General features: G+C 45.5%; 1 protein-coding gene across 10 annotated transcripts in view; it reads left to right on the top strand.

Moving 5' to 3' along the window:
* The window catches only part of DISP1 (dispatched RND transporter family member 1), a 174,954-nt gene that overhangs the window by 96,136 nt on the left and 58,781 nt on the right, over positions 1-20,037 (top strand). For 2 of the 10 annotated variants that reach the window (XM_088017233.1, XM_088017229.1), the window contains exon 4: positions 13,504-13,696. The exons of the other annotated variants lie outside the window; for them this stretch is intronic. The gene's annotated coding sequence lies outside the window, so the exon portion shown is untranslated. The remainder of the gene's footprint in view (positions 1-13,503; positions 13,697-20,037) is intronic. 10 annotated transcript variants of the gene reach the window in all.

Here is a 20,037-nt window from a genome sequence, read left to right as displayed (position 1 = left end):
ATTTGATCATGAGTAGGTGTTGCCTAATTTCTGAGGAAATAGAGACTTTTTGTAAGACTGTTTCTTATTTATAACTTATGCTTTCATTGCATACGATGCCCACCCCTTAGTACCAGACTGAGTTTCCATTAAACTTTATTGCACTTACATGGGCTCTTCTGTCATGCTTTAATAAAATTATAAAATTGACTTAATTGGGTCTGTGTGAAAGCTTCCTTTATCATTAATAATTCCATTTATTCCATGGGCTTATTAGTTTTGGATAACTTGAACGACTTCATTAAGATTTGCACTGGAATATGAATAAATACTATTTAAAAATTAAGCACAAGTAAAAGCAAATTTAAAAATGTACTCATAGGACTTTGAGGATTAGAAAAATGTCTATTTGGTTCAAAAGAGTAAAATGTTACCACTAAATATATATCACCATGGTGTTGTCTGTAAAAATATTTCATCTGGAGAATTTAATAGGCAGTGAGTGCTTTCACCCTTTTGTCTAGATCTTGAGCGATTGTGTTAAACTCCAGAAATACCAAGATGGGGAAGGCTTATTTCCTGCCCTCAAATTAGTTTCCTAGCATCAGTTCGTAATTACCAGCAGTTAGTTTTCTTAAGCCTACTGCATGAGGTTGCAAATCGATTTAGCATATACATAAGTGGAATCTTTATTACACTCTGAACTCTTTAAAATGGATACTAAGTTAGAAGAGGGCCAGGAAAGAGACTACAGTAGCTGTGCTAAGTATCCATTTCCACTCCTGGAAAAACCAGTTCAAAATGCTTTAGGGGGACTTATTTTTTGCTTGTTGAAACAATTTCATTTCTAAGAGGGATATGGAGTCGTGGGGTATTTGTTGATTTGAAGTTAATTATGGCAGGTTTTGACCTCAGTATTTTTCACAGCACTAAGTATAGTGACTCATAAATATTTATTGAATTACTGAGTGAATAAATAAGGAATGATAAAAGAGTGGCCATTTATTGGCAGATAAGGAGACCTTTCTAGCAGAGTGAGGGTTTGCTTGGTTGGACAAGAGATGAGGTCGGGATAGACAAGGGACCTGATTAACAGAGGGGCTAACGTAGGGAAGGGAGTTGGTTTAGCTTTCATGTGACAGCCCTGGTTGGTACATTGATGTCTGGCCTGAGGAGGGTTGGTTTAACTCTGTTGGATGTAGTGAAAGGGGAAAGAAGCTAGAGCCATGGTTCTCAAAGTATGGCTCTCCAACTAGCAGCTTCGGCATCCTCTGGGAGCTTGTTAGAAATGCACATCCCTGAATGGGAATCTGCTGGTGAAGAACAGCCACAGCCGGGTTTTAAGTGGGCCTTCCAGGGATGCTGGTATCAGCAGGCTCATCAGGGAACAGCCTAGGATCAGGAATTCTATAGAAAAGATGACCACTAGGGTCATTTCCAACAGAAGACAGGATGGTTTCAAGATTTGAAGATTTAGCACAGCTGTCGGGAAATTAGTAGTCCTTGAATGTACAGACTTTTAAAAGAAAGAGCTGTTTGTACTTTGATGGAGTAGTAACCACAGGCTTTCAGCTTTGCAGGTTGTCCGTTTACCCAGAAGTAACCAGAGACTTCTTTGTAAAGTACATTGTCAAGATATCATGGGCTAGTGGAACAAAACAAGCTTGAACCAGAATGACACACTTCCATGTGATGCGTTTATTTTCCTGGAAGGTAAAACTGTCAATCAAAGCAGCTGTGTGATGCCCAGAGAATTAAATCAGCGGCAGCTGGATATTCTTAAGCATTATTTATTTTGAAATCAATAGCCTAATAAATTTAATTTTTCCATACCAAAAATATTTCAATGTAAAATAAATGGAAGCCTTTTCAAAAAATCAAAGACCATTTTCTCCTGGTTAGTGCTGAAGACCTTTGAAAAATTTTTATTCTTTGACCTTTTCTTTCTCTTTCTTCCTTTTTTTTTTTTTTTTTTGAGAATTCCTGGGGATTATTACTCTTCTCTTTGTGGTGTTAATATGCTATGCTTTGCAAATGTATCCTGATGGCCTCGGGATTGGTTGGGAGGCACTTTTTCCTTACAGCATATACTTCCTACAAAAAAAGCTTCTTGGGATGATTTACTGCCTTTTTTTAAAAGATTTTATTTATTTATTTTAGAGAGAGAGAAAAAGAGAGTGCACATGAGGGGAGGGGCAGAGGGAGAGAGGGAATCCCAAGCAGACTCCACACTGAGCGCAGAGCCAGACGTGGGGCTCCATCCCATGACCCCGAGATCAAGACGTCAGCCGAAACCAAGAGTCAGACACTTAACCGACCACACCACCCGTGTGCCCCAGGATGCCTTACTTCTGAGAATGATGTTGGCTAAATGGGTTTGAGTCGATTCATGTTAATTTCAGTTTCGGATCCAAGAAACATTTTCCTTAGGATCATGTCACCAATAATATATTATATGTAGAGAGCAGAGGAAGTCAGGAAGAGATGGGTCAGCACCTGTGTTTAGTGTTTTGTAGCCATTAGCTCGCTGGTGTTCTTAGGACTGTTTCAAGCTCGTTATGAACTACACATGAAATTGTCACATTCGTGTGGCTGGCATAGACATGGCTATTTTTAATCAGAGCAAATATATGCCACAATGACTGTTAGTGCTGTGCTGTGATGATTCAAGGTTCCATCGACATTTGGGGGTGTGCACTTAACCTTGTGCAGGTTATTTATCAAAACCCTATTGTGTATTAGGCACCACCCTGGGTGACAGGAGAGCCCGGGTCAGCAGGGCTCCAGCTCCGTAGGCCTTGTTTTCAGCACCGTCCTCCACATGCCAGTGACAGAGCAGAAGAGAGAAAACTGAAGGGACATGGCCAGCCTGAAAATCAAGACATACACCTCAAAGACCATAAGGTGCTCAGAGATAGGAAGTTGTGATCGGACTGGAACTTGGAACTGTGGGCCAGCTAGTCTCCTGGCCGGGGCGGGAAGGTGCTCGAGGGCTCTTTGGCTCCTGCACAGGGACTGGGGCAATGGAGCTGGGCTCCTTGCTCGGAGGAAAGAGCGGAAGCGAGAACCCTTCCCCCACCTGATTTCCATCACTGTTGTTGCCAGACTCTCAAAGTCGCCAACTCTGCCAATGTGTTGGGGCCATAGTGTTATTAGAAGTTGTGAACCAAGGGAAGAAAGTGGGATAAAAACATGGTTTGGCCAGAAACCAAGGCAGATTGTCTGTTGGTTGTGTGTTATTCCTGATACCACCATTGAACTGAATCTCTAAACTGCTAATATCTGCACTGTCTTAGAGCAAGTGTGTGAACACAGGCTGGGAGAGGAGCTAAGAGCAGGAAGCCACAAATGCAGTTGTCAGGAGAACAAGGTCGAAACGAAACAAAAATGACGTCCCTTTCAAAAATGATCCTGCAAACCTAATTGCCAGAGCATCTGTTAAGGAAGACAGAGCAGAAACTGGAACATTGAATCCGCTATTGGAACTCTCTCACAAAGATTGTAGATGAGTATGTCTGGGATGCTCAGCGAGCAGAAGGGCTGGGCACCTGACGCCAAGGCCTCCGGAATCGGTGGAAGTCAGGAGGCAGCAGATCAAACATACTCCAGGGACCAAATGGCAAATAAAGGTAAATTCACACTTCAAACACTCTAGTAGAACCACCTCAGACATGGAGAGAAAACAGTACAACGACTGGGGGAAAGGCTTCCCCTAATAGACTTGTCCTTGGCAGGTGAGATGCCAGAAGACAGGGAAGTAATATCCGGGCTGAGCTAAGAAAAAAAGAACAGTGTGCGTAGAACTTTGCACCCTCCTAAACTGTTGCTCCAGGATGAGAACAAAATTAAGAAAATTTAAAAATATATAAAAGAAGAGTGTTTACCATTCACATAACCTCCCAGAGGAAATACCGAAAAATAGACTCAACCAGAAGAAAAGTTATCCCAGAGGGAACACTTGGGTGAACGCCAACAGAAGTACGGGAGGGGAGAATACGTCAGAGTGGGAGTCAGGCCTGCCTCTGAGAATGTGTGAACATGACATGCTAAACAGCATTAATTCAGTTACTCCAACTACAAAGATAGAAGCCCTTACGATCCTGCAAATATCCAGTACAGGCAGAGAAACTAGTCAGGCAATCAAAGGAGAGAAGGATCTCTGTGAGTCCAGAGTCTAACAGAGAAAAGGAGATTGAGCTGTACCTTAAAGAAACAGGGAGCATTCAGCTTCGCTACTCTCACAGGGGACTGAGCACAGTGCGTGCAGGTAATGAGGTTCAGGGCTCATGCTGACGGTAGTTTGGCCCGACGTGAGGATTTATGTGAGAAAGTGGTCGAGGAGGTGCTTTTGAATTTTCTGGAGCCCTTCTGATGGGCATGGGAGTGTCTCTGTATCCAGAGAAATGGGTTCATCTCCTTGTATTATTTTTACTTAGGGTAAAACCTATTTTTCCTTTGTCCCTCAGGTGATCCTCAGACTGAATAAAGGCTGCTTAGGGATTAATATAAATTAAGGGTGTCCTAACAGCACAGAGTATCTGCTCCAGATGGAAGCCTGTTGCTGTTTCTCTTTAAATTGTCCAGAAGATAACGTATCTGCAGCAAACGGACTGAGATAGCTTGCATTTGCTCTGCTCAAGGGGGAACACTGGGGAGAGCGAGGGCTAAGGAGCTGTTGGAGGAGGGCAGCCACATCTGGTGGCTGTTTGTCCCCTGCAGGGGGAGGAGACAGACCCCTGCGGGACTGAGGTGGCCGTGACAGCTGCAGGGGGTAGCAGGGGCAGGTGCTGTGGCTTTCAGAGGGACCCTGCTGCGTCTTGACTCCAGATTCCCGAAGTCCCCTGAGTTTCACAGGCTCTTACTAACATGCCTCAACCACGGCCCTGGTGTCCAGGGTTATAATGGGTGTTAGGGGTCATAAGAAGAGAACTAAGTTGGAATCTCGGGAAGAACCATGATGCGTGAGAACGCATAGTCCCACCCGTGCGGTGATTCTCTAGGTCTGCCCAGAGACCGGTTTGCTCCAGTCGTGTTCCTTCTGCCAGTAAATTGTTGTAGGAGCCGAGATGACCTCTCTGTGTTTGATTACAGCATAAAACACCGAAATTCCCTTTTGCCTTCCTAGATTCAGTAGTATATTTTGTCCTCTCCCTTCAGCTCCCTATGTCCCCCTCAGATGGCCCAACTTCTGCCTTGCTGCCCTTCTTCCCTGATATGTGGTGGGTACGTCTTAAATTCACCCCCTCGACGCTGTGGTCATTGTCCATTTCCCATATGCATTCACCATTTTGGGGGGTTGACCGCTATATTAACCAAGCTGTTCTAACTTTCTTCTCTAGGCTCATTAGACAGCAGAAGAATAAAAGCCAGCCGCACTATATTCATAAGCTCTGGTAAACTCCTGTGGAACTTGTTTGGTTATTTGAGGTTTCACTAAAGAATGTGAGCTAGAAAAATGGCCGAGTGATAAGGAAGTGCTTTCATGTCTGAGTATTGGTGTGCACGGGAATGGGGGCAAGAAGGGAGGCCCCACTGCCAGATGCAGCCGCGTGATCTTGGAGCGCGAGACATTTGCGGGACTCTCAACCTGCAGGACTATGTGTTTATAGCAGGAATGCTGAATAAAACCTATACTTTGAAAAAACTTTGAACCGTACTTTAAAGTGGTGGAATAAAGTAGAAAGTAGTGATTGGAACTTAGCACATTAAAAAGATTTATTTCAATGTTGTATAAAGTGTTGCCCTACCCTGTCTCTTAAAGGTTTACCTCAAACACGGTCAGAAATGAAATATAAAATTAAGACAATCATTTTATAAAATATTAAAGAATTAAGGAGCGCCTGGGTGGCTCGGCCGTTAAGCATCTGCCTTCGGCTCAGGTCATGATCCCGGGGTCCTGGGATCGAGCCCCACGTCGGGCTCCCTGCTCGGCAGGAAGCCTGCTTCTCCCTCTCCCACTCCCCCTACTTGTGTTCCCTCTCTCGCTGTCTCTCTCTGTCAAATAAATAAATAAAATCTTTAAAAAAATAAAATAAAATATTAAGGAATTAAGCAAAGAAATTAATGACTTAAGTTTATTTTTCATGAATAAAATAATTAGCTTTCATATATCAAACCATTAGCGTGTAGGTATCAATTTAGAGTGCAGCTGTTAACCATCAAGACCTACGTTATCCAGTCTGAACTTCCAAGTTCAGTGGCTTATTTGAAAAGGAAGTTGATTCACAAAATATTAAAATAACTTGAACTATATTTTTTATTTGCTCAGAAATAAGATTTTACCCTGTGGGCTTTTTTCCCCTTTTCCTCTGCTTTTGTTATTTAACCTTTCATCTTAAAAAAGAAGTCACAAAATACTAGCATTAAACATTCAGTGAAAGAGCAGATGAAACATGAAATAGTGATCTGTTCTTAGCATCTGTCTCTGGGATAACTTTTATAAAATTTGAGATTCATACACTCCTTGTTCCTGGATAATTGGTCTGCTCCAGAGCCAAGTGGGGATACACTTGTTTCATTCCCAAATTTGTACTTGAAAGTAGGAGTACTTGATTTTTTAAGAAATGCTCTGCATAAAGCCTGGGTGATGTCTGCTGTATGTATAACTGATGCTCTTGATTCCTCCTACCCAGGCGGGTGTAGATTTACTCTGATGCCCAAGATCCAAAGAAAATCATGAAAATCTTCAGGCTGTTGTAAAACTGCTTGCCCCCCGCTATTTGAAGTCAGTCTTGATCAAAGACACCAGGATTTAAATTTTTAAAAGGAACTTTTTAAAAATAAAAACTCTTTTAGGGAGACTGTGCAAATGCACAGTTGAACTTTTCAGATAGAGCACCAGGATCCAGAAGTGAAAGTGTATTTCTATATACAAACTTAGTTCCCTTTTGAAATATATTACACCAATGGGATGTCAGTTTTACGCTTTGAAGTTGGGGTCAGAAAAAAAATTTTTTTGTGACCCTGTGAGGTGTGTGCATTATTATTAAGATTCAGGTTTCTTTGGGCCAGCTCGAGGGGCTTTGCCATAGAAATGAGACGTGAGCACCAGGACCTCCTCCTTCAGTATTCTCACTCCGGCTTTTTCCTTGCTCTCTTGAGAAGAATACAGAGTTACTTGTCATTGTGAGACTAAGCTCTGTAAATACTATCCCCCTTCATAAGAGATAATGCTGAGAGATCTTGTAAAATTTAGTCTTTGACAGTGTCAAAAATGTGGGAACTTAAGATCATAGGAGCAAAGACTGAGCATCTTTTTTTTTTTTTTAAGATTTTATTTTTAAGTAATCTGTACACCCAACGTGGGTGTAGGGTGTACCTACCCTAGATCTAGGGTCGCCTGCTCCGCAGACTGAGCCAGCCAGGTGCCCCAAGACTGAGCATCTTTCGTGTCCTCCTGGCTTCACAGAGTCTGAGCTCAGCCACAGTTGTCCTGGACACTGTCTCTGTAGCCACCGTTGCAAATATAATCAGAGATTAGGAAAAGCAGTCATTCCCAAGATAGGCTTCTTTGATCTAAGTAAGTACATTTTACCTTTAAAAGGGATCATTTCAGAGATTTGTGACAGTCCCACTTGTTTCCGTGCAGGGGTTCTGAGCTTGACCCTTGGTGCTGGATTTGACTCCTTGCGAAGCCGGCAGGGTGTGGATGCCTGTTACTAAGGCATTCCACTGGCAGAGGAAGGAATGAGCACTGAGTTGTCTAATATCCCACAGGGATGGCGCAGGGGAGTGCACAGCATTCCCTCTCTGTGGCTCAGGGTGGTGTTACCCTGCTGTGTGAGGGAATGTGGCTTAAGGTTATTAAGTAGGGGACGCACTTAGGCATTCCTGGAGATATCCAGGGAGGCAAAGACTGTTCGGTGACCGGACGAGGCAGATGCTTTAACTCAAGAACGAAGCAAATAACTCACTGGTTCCATTTCTCCAGTTCCCCCATGTTTTTGGTTTGTTGGTTTGTTGGTTTGTTTTTCATCTTTCATTGTCTGGTGACAGATCTTTGCAAATCTAAATACTGGACATTCTAATGACATTGTGATGACTCTCTCTTTTCTGTTTCCTTTTAAGGCAGAGGTCATGTTGGTGGTAAGCTTTTGTTAGCATAACTTGAAACTCTGATACAACGACCTGCTTAATAAATAATGTCCCTTATGAAGTGACCCTATGCCCCTCTCCTTTGGTGTCTCTGTGCAAACGTAGTGCTTGAGCCACGGCTTGTTACGTGTCTGTCCTGGTAATTTTCCTTATACCGTTAGGTTGCGAGTTTTGTTGTAAAGGAATAGAAATGTTTATATTTACTCTAAGTATTTTCCCACTACATTATTGTTAAGAGTTTTGTGATCCTTGGTTATTTGAGAACCTGGAACAGGTTAACAGAGTTGTGGCTTTTTCTTCTCTACAGATGGTTAGGGTTGAGGATGCAGCAGGTGGCCTCTGTAGGTTTAGCTCCACCCCCCCAACCCCCCACCCCCAAGTCACAGCATTCTGGGTCTTTTATGGATGCCAGAATATAGCAGCACATGTCACGGCACGTACCTGGCGGCCTGGGATGGGCATTGGGACACCAACCTTGCCATGGCCACACGTCCCAGCCGCTGAGCTGGAGCTCTTACCAGGCCATACCCATGAGGGCCGTCCTGGCTGGCAGCCCGGAAATCTCCCCGCCAGGCACGGTCATGGCCAGCTAGACTTGCTTAGGCACATTCACCTTTGGGGTTTGCAGCGAATGTGCCAAAGGTGGCTTGTTGTTGAGGAGCCTCATCATGGACTAATTGTGGACTGATTTTGGAGCACGCCAACCCTTATGGGTTCCGTCTCCCTGCTTTGAGGTGGCGTTTGCTGAGCTCAGTGACATGCTGCATCCAACATGTTAAGAAGCCCTTTTACCTTCCGTGACCTAATCCTAGTTTCCAACGTACCCCATTTATAAACGTATTCTTCCAGCCAGGCCTGTGATTTGAGTCTAAAAACACTGCCTGCTGTGATATAGCAGAAGATTGGAAGGAAGCCAGAGACACTAGAGTACGTCTCACAGTCTTGAATTCCGATGCGAACAAACACCCCCGTCCTTCCTTTGTTATCAGCTCCTTTCTTACCTTGTTAGGGGCATGTCACCAAACTTTTTTCCATATCCACTGCTCTCTGAAGACAGACACGGCACCAGTTTCATAATTTTGGACTGTCTGAACTCCTGAATCACGGATGAGTGTGTTTTCCACATAAGAAACTACTCCCCTGCATTTGTGAAACACTCCTAATGCTGTTTTCTGTCTCAGAGTTTGGATAGTTTAAGGCTCTTTGCTTGCCAAAAATAATGTTACCACGCATTATGAGAAGGGTAAAAATTCTCATGTACTTTCTCATTTGATTCTCAAATGAGAATCTCAGGATTCTCATTTACTTTCTTCTGTACGACTTCCTCTTATGTCAGAGAGTGCAGTGTGTCACAGTGTCACTTGGGAGCCCCCAGCAGCGAAGACAGGTGTCTGTATGCAAGGGACACATCCATTTTCCTACAAAGTCTGACTTTTGGAAAATTAACTTGCCTGTATTTTTTTTTTAAGATTTTATTTATTTATTTGACAGAGAGAGACACAGCAAGAGAGGGAACACAAGCAGGGGGAGTGGGAGAGGGAGAAGCAGGCTTCCCGTGGAGCAGGGAGCCCGATGCGGGGCTCGATCCCAGGACCCCGGGATCATGACCTGAGCCGAAGGCAGACGCTTAACGACTGAGCCACCCAGGCACCCCTAAAGATTTATTTATTAAAAAAAAAGTTATTTGTTTTAGAGAACACTCAAGCAGGGAGAGTGGGAGAGGGAGAGGGAGCAGCAGGCTTCCCGTGGAGCAGGGAGCCCGATGCAGGGCCCGATCCCAGGACCCTGGGACCATGACCTGAGCCGAAGGCGGACGCTTAACGACTGAGCCACCCAGGCGCCCCAAACTTGCCTGTATTTTTATTTCATGACATACAGAAAGTAAGTGTAACTTTCTCTGTAAATATTAGAAGTCTGGCTTCTAATAAAAAAATTTCAATCTCTTAGTCATAATCCCGCTCTTAATCTACACATACCACGTTCTTTTAGATTTATTTAGATTTATTTGGTCGCAGTGCAGCTGAAACCCTTAAAATAATATTCTAATTAGATTAAGAGTTAAGACACAGTGGTCTTCATTTGAGGAGTATATCTCATACCAGGAGCATCAACTGTGAAAGTAAAGTATCTTCCTTTGAAATCCCATATCACAAACCAAAAATATTTTGGAAACTCTCCAGAGCCCATGGGTGCATTATACTTTGCTTTTAAATCATTGTGCATGACAAGATTATATTCTTTGATGATCTACAGTCTAGTTACTTTGTTATGACTGAAATGTTTCGGCTTGTTTTTGATACAAACTATCAGCCCTGGGCCTCCTCCCCTCCTCTAAAACATAACACACTCGGGATGCTTTCAGTGGGAGGAGGCTCTCCTGTTGCTGAAATAGACTGCGCACCCCAAGACTGAATGTTTACCAAAATTTCTGAAATCCAACCAAACTAACCTACCTGAGTTGGTATTCACATTTAAAAAGGTTTTTTTTTTTTTTTTAAGGTTTTATTTATTTATTTGAGACACAGCGAGATTGGGAACACAAGCAGGGGGAGTGGGAGAGGGAGAAGCAGGCTTCCCGCTGAGCAGGGAGCCCGATGTGGGGTTCGGTCCCAGGACCCTGGGATCGTGACCTGAGCCGAAGGCAGACGCTTAATGACTGAGCCACCCGTGCGCCCCTAAAAAGGTTTTTTAACTTTTGGTTAGGTGAAGGAGGGCTCGAATTTTTGTCTATTTTAGTATTGCATGGTCAGATTTTTTTTCTCCACAGGAAAATAGAAGACTACCTTTTCTCTGAAAGTTACTAATAATCTCCTTGTGTTTTGCTTTAAAATATGTACCCCAGTTTCTGATCTTCACTAAAATTTCTAGAAGTATATGGATTAATATGTAAATTTCATTCCTGATGACTGAAATGCTTTCTGGATTATTGATAAAAATGTGTAGAGTTTCCTTTTGTTTAATCAAATCAAGCAAAGGATGTAATGAATGGAAACTAAGACTTCCCAGATCCCCTTGTTTCCAGGACACTTTATCACTTAGGCCAGCATAAGTCCAATTGGCAGTTATGCAGAAAGTTGAATTATGGCTCACTATGAGAGAAAAATTTTGTTTGTGTTTGTTGTTTAAGAATATTTATGCTAATGCCAAGGAAAACCCTACCTTAGAAACAAAATAAAGATAAACTTTTAAAACTTCCCAAGAATAAGCTTGCATATTAGCTGCTGGAGTGACCTCCACTGGTTTGGATAAAAGCATGAAAAGCCAATCGCTGATATTTCTTATGATTCAGCAGTAATTTATTCCAAATTTACAAGCAGACAATAGTGCAACATATTGCAGTTATACTTAAAATATATTGAGTCTTGGCTGTTTCTTTCCCATAACCACAGTGGAAGTGGTCCTTGGGGCCCATAGAAATCAGCAAGAAAAAAAGATTTTGTATACCGAATTTTATTTTGCATTTCAGAACCACATTTATTCTGTTTAAGAAAGTAGTAGTAATGTACCAAAGTAATAGTACGATGGTAAAAAAATTTTAAAACATCACTCTTTTCCATAAATACTTGTCAGGTACTTGCCATGTACTAGATCTTCCAGAGTGGTATAAAAATGATGGTGATAGTTTGTGGGGGTTAAGTGTAGATGAAGGGGGTGAAAGAGGTATAAAAATGACCAAGATGGGGGCGCCTGGGTGGTTCAGTAGGCTAAGGGTCTGACTCTTGGTTTCGGCTCAGGTCATGATGTCAGGGCTGTGGGATTGAGCCCCACATGGGGCTCTGGGCTCGGTGTGCAGTCTGCTTGTCCCTCTCCCTCTGCTCCTCCTCCTCCTCCTCTCTCTCTCTGGAATAAGTGAAATCTTTATTAAAAATGACCACGATAAAGAACTAACGTGTGGTACATGCTGTAAGAGAGATGTCAGGGTCATAGAACTCAGAGAAGGACAAGAGGGCTCCAGGCTGGGTCGTCCAGGAAGGCTTCGTGGAAGCACATTACCTGTCATGTATTGTGAAGAATGGATGGGCTGTGGCCACAGGTGAAGGAAGGCAAAAGCACTGAAGTGCTGTGTGTGTGCGTGTGTTTGGAGCACATTCTGTTTGGCAAGAGCACCGCGTAGAAAGGGCCAGAGTGGAGGGTCTTGCGTGCCGGCCAGGGACTTTAAACTTGACCTTGTGTGCCTGGAGCAGCCGCTGGTGTTTTCTGGACCGGGGGCAGCGCGACCAGATCTGCCTGTTCTGATGGAGAATCTGGAAGCTCTGGGCTGCCTGAAGGAGGGAGAGCGTGGCTGAGGCTGCAGCAGTGGTTTGAGGGCAGACCGGGCAGCCTGGAAAGGAGAGGAGCGATGTGCACAGCAGTGGCTCTGTCTCGAGGACAGATGTGTGCGGGCAGACAGCCGTGTGAGGGTCAGGACCCCACACAGGGCGGGTGTTCATAAATACATATTACAGTTAAAGTTCAGGGCTTCAGTGACTGAGAGGATAAATAAACAGGAAAACCAGGAGGCTGTCTGAGGATGAGGAGACAATTACACAGTAGTCCCTCCGCCCCCCCATTCCTGGGTTTCGCTTTCCCAGGGTCCCATTCCCTGCAGTCAGCTGCAGTCTGGAGGCATATGACCCTCCTGCTAACTTGTGGCCAGGGGTGGCCTGGTGCGGTGTCACACGCCCATGCCCTTCACCCCACATGTCACTCCCTGTCACAGGAAGAAGGTGTTGAGAGAGAGAGGCCACGTCCACATGCTGTTATTACTGCATATTGTTGTGATGGGCTCTGCTTTATCATGAGTTACTGTCGTTCATCCCACCTGTACCTCGTTTATACGTGAGGCGTCATCCTCGGCGTGTCTGTGTAGGAATGGTCACGTAGGGTCCACACTGTCTGCGGTTTCAGTGCCCTTGGGGGTCTTGCACATGTCCCCATGGATTGGGGGGCCGGCTGTATTGAGTTTGAGCTGCTGACAGGACTCATATTGAAATGTCCTGAGGCAGCAAGAGCTGCCGAAATGGAACTTAGGAAAGAAGCTCAGGGGCGCCTGGGGGGCTCAGTCTGGGAAGCGTCTGCCTTCGGCTCAGGTCGTCTTCCCAGGGCCCTGGGATCGAGCCCCGCATCCGGCTCCTTGCTCAGCGGGGAGCCTGCATCCCCCCCCCAACTCATGCTCTCTTTCTCTCTCAAGTAAACAAAATCTTAAAAGAAAAGAAGTTAAACGTGACAATACAGGCAGGAGACAGTTGACAAGAGCCTGGGCTGTCACTAAGATTTAGAATAGGAGGACTGTGGGGGTCCTCCAGAAAAATGGAATCGAGGTCCTGGACGCAGAGGACATTACGACAGCAGAGACTGAGCACGGAGAGGAGAGTCTTGCCAGGGGCATTAGGAGGTGACGAAATTTATTTTTTAAATTTTTTTTAAAGATTTTATTTATGTATTTGACAGAGAGAGACACAGCGAGAGAGGGAACACAAGCAGGGGGAGTCGGAGAGGGAGAAGCAGGCTTCCCGCGGAGCAGGGAGCCCGATGCAGGGCTCGATCCCAGGACCCTGGGACCACGACCTGAGCCGAAGGCAGAAGGCAGACGCTTAACTACTGAGCCACCCAGGCGCCCCGGAGGTGAAGAAATTTAAAGAAAGTGAGTATTGAGAAAGGACCATCGACTTCCGTTTCTGAAGGAAGGGTTTGGTCAGACGGGGGGTAGGACCAAGATGGGCTGAGAGGGGCTGTCTGGCAAGGAGAGGAATGCTGGACCAGCAGCCTGAGCACCAGCAGGCAACACCAGGCTCGCTTTCCTAGGCTGGGGGGATGCAGGTGGACCTAGGAGAGAGAGGGGGACCGACACGTGCTACTGAGGGGGGCCAGGTGTGCGCTCTGCCAGCCCTGTGCGTGTTCCGGGGGGCTGCAGGGCACCTGCTCAAATTCCAGTTTTGTGGAATTTTAATTTAAATGTACATTGTCACATGCGGCTTGTGGCTCCCTTATTGGATGGCAGAGATACAGTGTGTAAGCAGTTAATTTAGGAAAATGGACCAGACATTGTGAGAGATGGGGAGCAGTTCCCAAAAAAGTTCAAGGGAGAGATGATAACATTTGAAGGAACCCATGGCCAAATAGTTTCATTATTTTCCATTAAAGAGGTAGCACTGTTTGGGGAGAGGGTGAAGGTAGGGAGCACAGGAAAGGCTTTCAGCAGCCCCTGCGGGATTTCAGAGAAGAGGGGTGGGTGGGTGAATCTCAGCAGCATGGACAGAACAGCCTGCTGGCAGTGAGAGTGTGCATCGGGTCAGGTCTCTGCTTCCCTGTCTGCGGGCTTTTCAGTAGCATTGCCAAACCTGGGAGTAAACCAGAGGGGCAGGAGATGAAGTGGAGCGGGGGCCATGGGAAGGCCGGCACAGGGAGGGTCGCGAAGTGAGTGAATGCCGACCACAGGGCAGGACGTAGGAGCCCGTGAGAAGAGCGGAGGATGGAGTGAGGGCCGAGGGCTGGGGCGCTTCGCCAAGCAGACCCTCGGATGTCAGACTGGAAGGTGAGCAGGGTCATAAAGCGTCCGTTTGTAAGAGCTGTTGATTTTGGTGGCAGGCTTTTCAGCAAGAAACGGGAATTTAAAAGAAGCTGTTGGGGCGCCTGGATGGCTCAGTCGTTGGGCGTCTGCCTTCGGCTCGGGTCATGATCCCAGGGTCCTGGGATCGAGCCCCGCATCGGGCTCCCTGCTCCGTGGGAGGCCTGCTTCTCCCTCTCCCGCTCCCCCTGCTTGTGTTCCCTCTCTCGCTGTGTCTCTCTCTGTCAAATAAATAAATAAAATCTTTAAAAAAAAAAAAAAAAGAAGCTGTTAACATTAAGAAATGTGTCTGGTGAGAGGAATCTACGAGGCTGATGCTTGGTTTTGCTCTAGTTTGCTTGCAGTCTGGTCTTGCTCCCAACTCACTACCTCAGCGTCAAATGTGTAGATTTGAAGAGTAAACCTGGGACTTATTTTATTCATCTGCAGTGATGCCCAAATTCATAAAACCTGAACTCAGAGCTGGGAGGGATCTGTGAGACCATCTATGCGTACAATGTGTGGATTCTGCTGATCTGGGGGTGTGATAGTTGAAGGTCACAGGGCTGGCAGGAGGCGCTGACCCCCATTAGTGGCCGTGACGGGGCAGCTGCGTGCTCTGAGCTGACGTCCTCAGTGTGTCCCCAACAATGTGCAGAGACGTTGAAGTACGACGTGGGGTATGACCTTCAGAACGTCCCTATGATCCCCCTCTCCGGACGGGTCCTTTCAGATGGCCATGCTGACCGGGTGCTTCACCGCACTGTGCCTGCTGTGGGGGCACACGCCGGAGATTATCGGTTGGGTTTGTTCATAAATACAGCAAGACCTGGAGCAACGTTTTGGATCGAGTTCCAGTGTGAAAGAGTTTATAAATCAGCAGACCCATCCTCCCTTTGCCGAGCGCTCCATGCTGTGCCTCCCCTGCCCGCTCCTGCCTCTGTCCTGTCACACACCCTCTGTCTGTCTAGTACTGGAGGGAGAGAGGTCCCTCGATAATGGGACCGCAGAGAAAAGGGATATAGTTTTCAGAGAACATGAGAACTCTGTAAAGTTACTAGCAATCGCTTTATACTCTAAATAGTATATTGAGAAACATACTGAAGCCATTGGAAATAATCCTGATGGCTACTTGTAAAATAGTAATGTAGTCCATGTGACAATACCAGAGGGGTACTTTAAATTGTCTATTTTAACGTGGACCCAACATTTTTAAATAAAGTAATTAAATACAAATATCAGTGACTTGGTGAAAAATACAAATAAGACTTTGCAAGTTTATGACAGTTCGGGTCTTTGGTTTCTGTGGCACCCTAACTAATTTAATGGGTTTCTTGAGGTAATTTATGGGACCAACAACTCTAGAACCTTTGTTTGCGTTTCTTGCACAACAAGCACCATGCAATGGGTTAGCTGCTTTAATAAACTGAACCAAAGTCCTGTTCAAACCATCAAAGAATGCTAAAATACCTTCGTGTTCATTTTAGTTCTTTTCTTTCTTTTTTGGAGATTTTTTTGGTCTTACAGCATATGGCATACGTATGACATGGAATCCACACACCCTGCAGTTTCAGAGACTGAATGTTTTAATGTATTTACTTGAGTAAATGTTTCTCCTCTTCTGTCTTCCTGTCTTTTTCTCCCTAGGATTGGTTCTTCTATATGTAAATTTAGAGGATACAGGGAAAAAGTTACCTTCCTACCCTCTAGGAGCTCATACAGTGTCTTTATTTTTTTTGATGTTTACAATTATTTTATTTTTAATTGAAGTGTAATTGACAAACAGTACTATATTAATTTCAGGTGTACAACATAGGGACATAGTGTCTTTAATATGCTGGTTCCCAGAATGTGGTCTCAGATCAGCAGGGTCTGCATTACCTGGGGACTCAGGCCCCAGACGCTAGGGGTCAGAGCCCTGGGGGGATGGGATGCAGCAGTTTGCCTTCTCCCAGCTGCCCTGGACATTCTGTCACACTCTCAAGTTGGAGGGTCTCTGGTCTAATGGCTGGAACTTTATACTTATTTTCTTTTTATTGAGATAAAAATCCATATTCCAGAAATTCACAAGGTCATGCGCCATCACCACTGTTCAATTCCAGAACATTTTTATCACCCAGAAAGAAACCGCCTCCCTGGTAGCAGTTACTCCCGTGTCCGTACCCACCCCCCAGCCCCTGGCAACCTCTCATCTGCTTTCTGTCTCTATGGATTTGAGTTTTCTAGACGTTTCCTATAAACGCAACCATACAATGTGTGACCTTTCACTTAGCGTCCTGTTTCCCAGGTCCGTCCATGTCGTTCCTCCGTATGGCTGAATAACGTTGCGTTGTGTGCGTGCAGCATTTTGTTTGTCCATGCGTCATTGATGGACATTTGAGTTCCTTTTGCTGTTACGATCGCAATGCTGCTTTGAGCACCCATGTGCAAGTGCTTGTAGGAACCAGTGCTTCAGTCCCCTGCTGCTCGCGGCGGTTCTGTTCCATTCGGTTGCCGCTGACACCAAATAAAGGGAAATGCAGGATGAGGTGCCTTCGTGTCTTGCTTCCAGGTTGGATGACCAGTCAGTACATGACCTTGTTTTTTGTGTGTTTCTGTTGACAGACACGTTATCTAACATGTTGGTTCGTGGACATTGAGCTCACAGCCAACAGCACTATAACTCTTGCTTGACGGAGGCGTACCTAACACGCACATCACACCTTCTTGAGCTTACCAACAACAGGCAGCACTGCTCACTGCTCTTTGGGGCCATTTTAAACAGTGAAATTGCCCACGAAAAGCACAGAAATGTGAAAAAACATGGCACTAAATAGAGAAAAGAACGCTTGTTTACTGCATGTGAGCTAAAACAAGACAGGACGTCAAGGTGTTCAGTATCACGTGGGAGCATGCATGTTGGAGGACTCAAATTTTTCACTACTCTGTGCACACCCATGTTGGAAGTAATGTGAGGCCACTGCCAGGATGATTTGGGGTTACCGGTAAACTGGAGCCAATAGGTAAATTTGCAAATATGGAATCCACAAACACTGAGGATCCACCGTGCTATAGTCACTGCTGTCCTACAGTGACTGTGACTGTTCCATTTGTTTAGGGGACCCCAGACCTGTTTCCTTCCCTCCCTCCCCCCTCCTCCCTCCCCCTCCTCCCTCCTCCCTCCCTCCATCCCTTCCCCCTCCTCCCTCCTCCCTCCCCTCCCCTCATCCCTCCCTCCCCCTCCTCCCTCCCTCCTTCCCCCTCTTTCCTTTCCCCCTCCCTCCTTCCCCCTCCCTCCCCTCCTCCCTCCCCCTCCTCCCTCCCTCCCTCCCCCTCCTCCCTCCCTCCCTCCCCCTCCCTCCTCCCTCCCTCCCTCCCTCCTTCCTCCTCCCTCACCCTCCTCCCTCCTCCTCCTTCTTCCCCCCTCCTTCCCCTCCCTCCTTCCCCCTCCCTCCCTCCCTCCCTCCATCCTTCCCCCCCTCCTCCCTCCTCCCTCCCCTCCCCTTCCCTCCTCCCTCCCTCCCCCTCCTCCCTCCCTCCTTCTCCCTCTTTCCTTTCCCCTCCCTCCTTCCCCCCTCCCTCCTTCCCCCTCCCCCTTCCCTCCCTCCCCCTCCTCCCTCCCTCCCTCCCCCTCCCTCCTCCCTCCTTCCCCCTCCCTCCCTCCTCCTCCTTCTTCCCCCCTCCTTCCCCCCTCCCTCCTCCCTCCTTCCCCCTCCCTCCTCCTCCTTCTTCCCCCCTCCTTCCCCTCCCTCCTTCCCTCCCCCTCCTCCCTCCTTCCCCACTCTTTCCTCCCTCCCTCCCTCCCCCTCCTCCCTCCCTCCCAACTCCCTCCCTCGTTCCTCCCTTCTTCCCTCCTTCCCTTCTTTCCCTTTATAGCTATCTTAGTGGTGTCCAGTGGTATAGGCATGCTTTTATTTTGCATTTCCTTAATTATTAGTGATGTTGAGCAACTTTTCATGTGCGTATTAGCCATCCATACATTTTCTTTGGAAAAAATGACTGTTCCAAAACTTTGACTATTAGATTGTATTACTCATCTTTTTATTGTTGAGTTGTTTTCTATATTGTGGATACTAGCCTCTTAGATGCATGATTTGCAGATACCTTCTCCTCTTCTGTAAGTTGTCTTCCCTTTCTTGATAATGTTCTTTAATGTACAAAAGTTTCTTTTAACAAAGTCCAGTGTTACCTATTTTTTCTTTGATTACTTGTGCTTTTGGTGTTAACTTCTTTATTTTTGGAAGTGCTGTCTTTACATAATTAATCAGTACAACCTGTTAAAAGAGTTTATGCGTTTTTTTTTTAATTAGAAAGCGTGAAGAGTCAGATTTCAGGGTTTCAATAAATGATTACTTATTTGCCAGTGGCTGTAAATGGAAAGTATTTGTTTGCAGATATCAGATATTTACAAGGTTTTTACATTGTGGAATTTAAAATAATGACATCATCAGGGCCACAAGTCCATAAAGTAGTGTCAAAGTCATTTAACAAACAGCTGTTTTGCTTAGGAAAATTGAAGGGAAACACTTATTACTGTTTTAAATAATACTTTCCTCTTTAATAAAGAAGACTCTGCCTTTTAAAAACTCTGAACTTTCTGCCCTAAAAGGAGAGTCTCAAGAATATTCGTGAAAAAACATAAGAATCCCGGAACTTGGAAATAAATATGGGTTGGTGTTTATTTGTGTTAGTTTAAATGTAGTAGCCCCATGTGTCAGAAAACTGAATCTGTAACACTTAAGTTAGTCTAAGCAAGCAAATAATATCAGTTAACATTGCTTTAGTCTACTAAGTAACTTTAAATCCAGAAGATCAAAGGAAGTTCTAAGTAAAAACAGTCCTTGTTGCAATTTGCCCAAAGCAGGAAAAGGCTAGAAATTACATGTCACCTTCATATCCTGGCTTGCTGACCTTGTGCTTGGATCCAGCCCGTGTGTCAGCTGTTCCCATAACCGAGACCCTGCCCCTCTGTGGGGAGGTGGGAGAAAGCGCTCCTGTCCTGTAGGAGCCCAGACACTGAGAGCCCCGGCCCCTTACACGCAGAATCCAAAGCCTGCTGCTTGTGCTCGCACTCAGTCTGCCTCGGCTCCTGCAGCTCCTGCTGGGGCCGTCCCTCCGGAGCAGACCGAGCTGCAGACCGAGCCGCAGAGCCGCAGAGCCGCAGACCGAGCCAGCCACTGTTCTTCTTTGCACGTGAAGGTAATACGTTTACTTATGCTTCTGCATGCGTGAATTAGTTGTTTGAGAATTTATTTAAAAACGGAACTTTGTTCTCTGCTTCTAGGATCGAATTTTAATTTCAACTCCTAGGTTTTTTTCTTGGTATGAACTTTGAATGGCATCTAAATGCATTAAAAATCTTATGAAGGTTATTTGAATTTTGACCTGACACAGAAAGGTAAGGTCAGCCATTTCTTGGGTTTATTAAAATGTGCTTTCTTTAGTAAGTCAGGAGGAAA

Source organism: Eumetopias jubatus, unplaced genomic scaffold (genome assembly GCF_037043125.1).
Source record: "Eumetopias jubatus isolate StellerSeaLion01/CBP00866 unplaced genomic scaffold, mEumJub1_p1.0 scaffold_12, whole genome shotgun sequence".
NCBI classification, from domain to species: domain Eukaryota; kingdom Metazoa; phylum Chordata; class Mammalia; order Carnivora; family Otariidae; genus Eumetopias; species Eumetopias jubatus.
The sequence above is the reverse complement of the archived record's forward strand: the minus strand, read 5'-3'. Positions and strand labels throughout refer to the sequence as shown.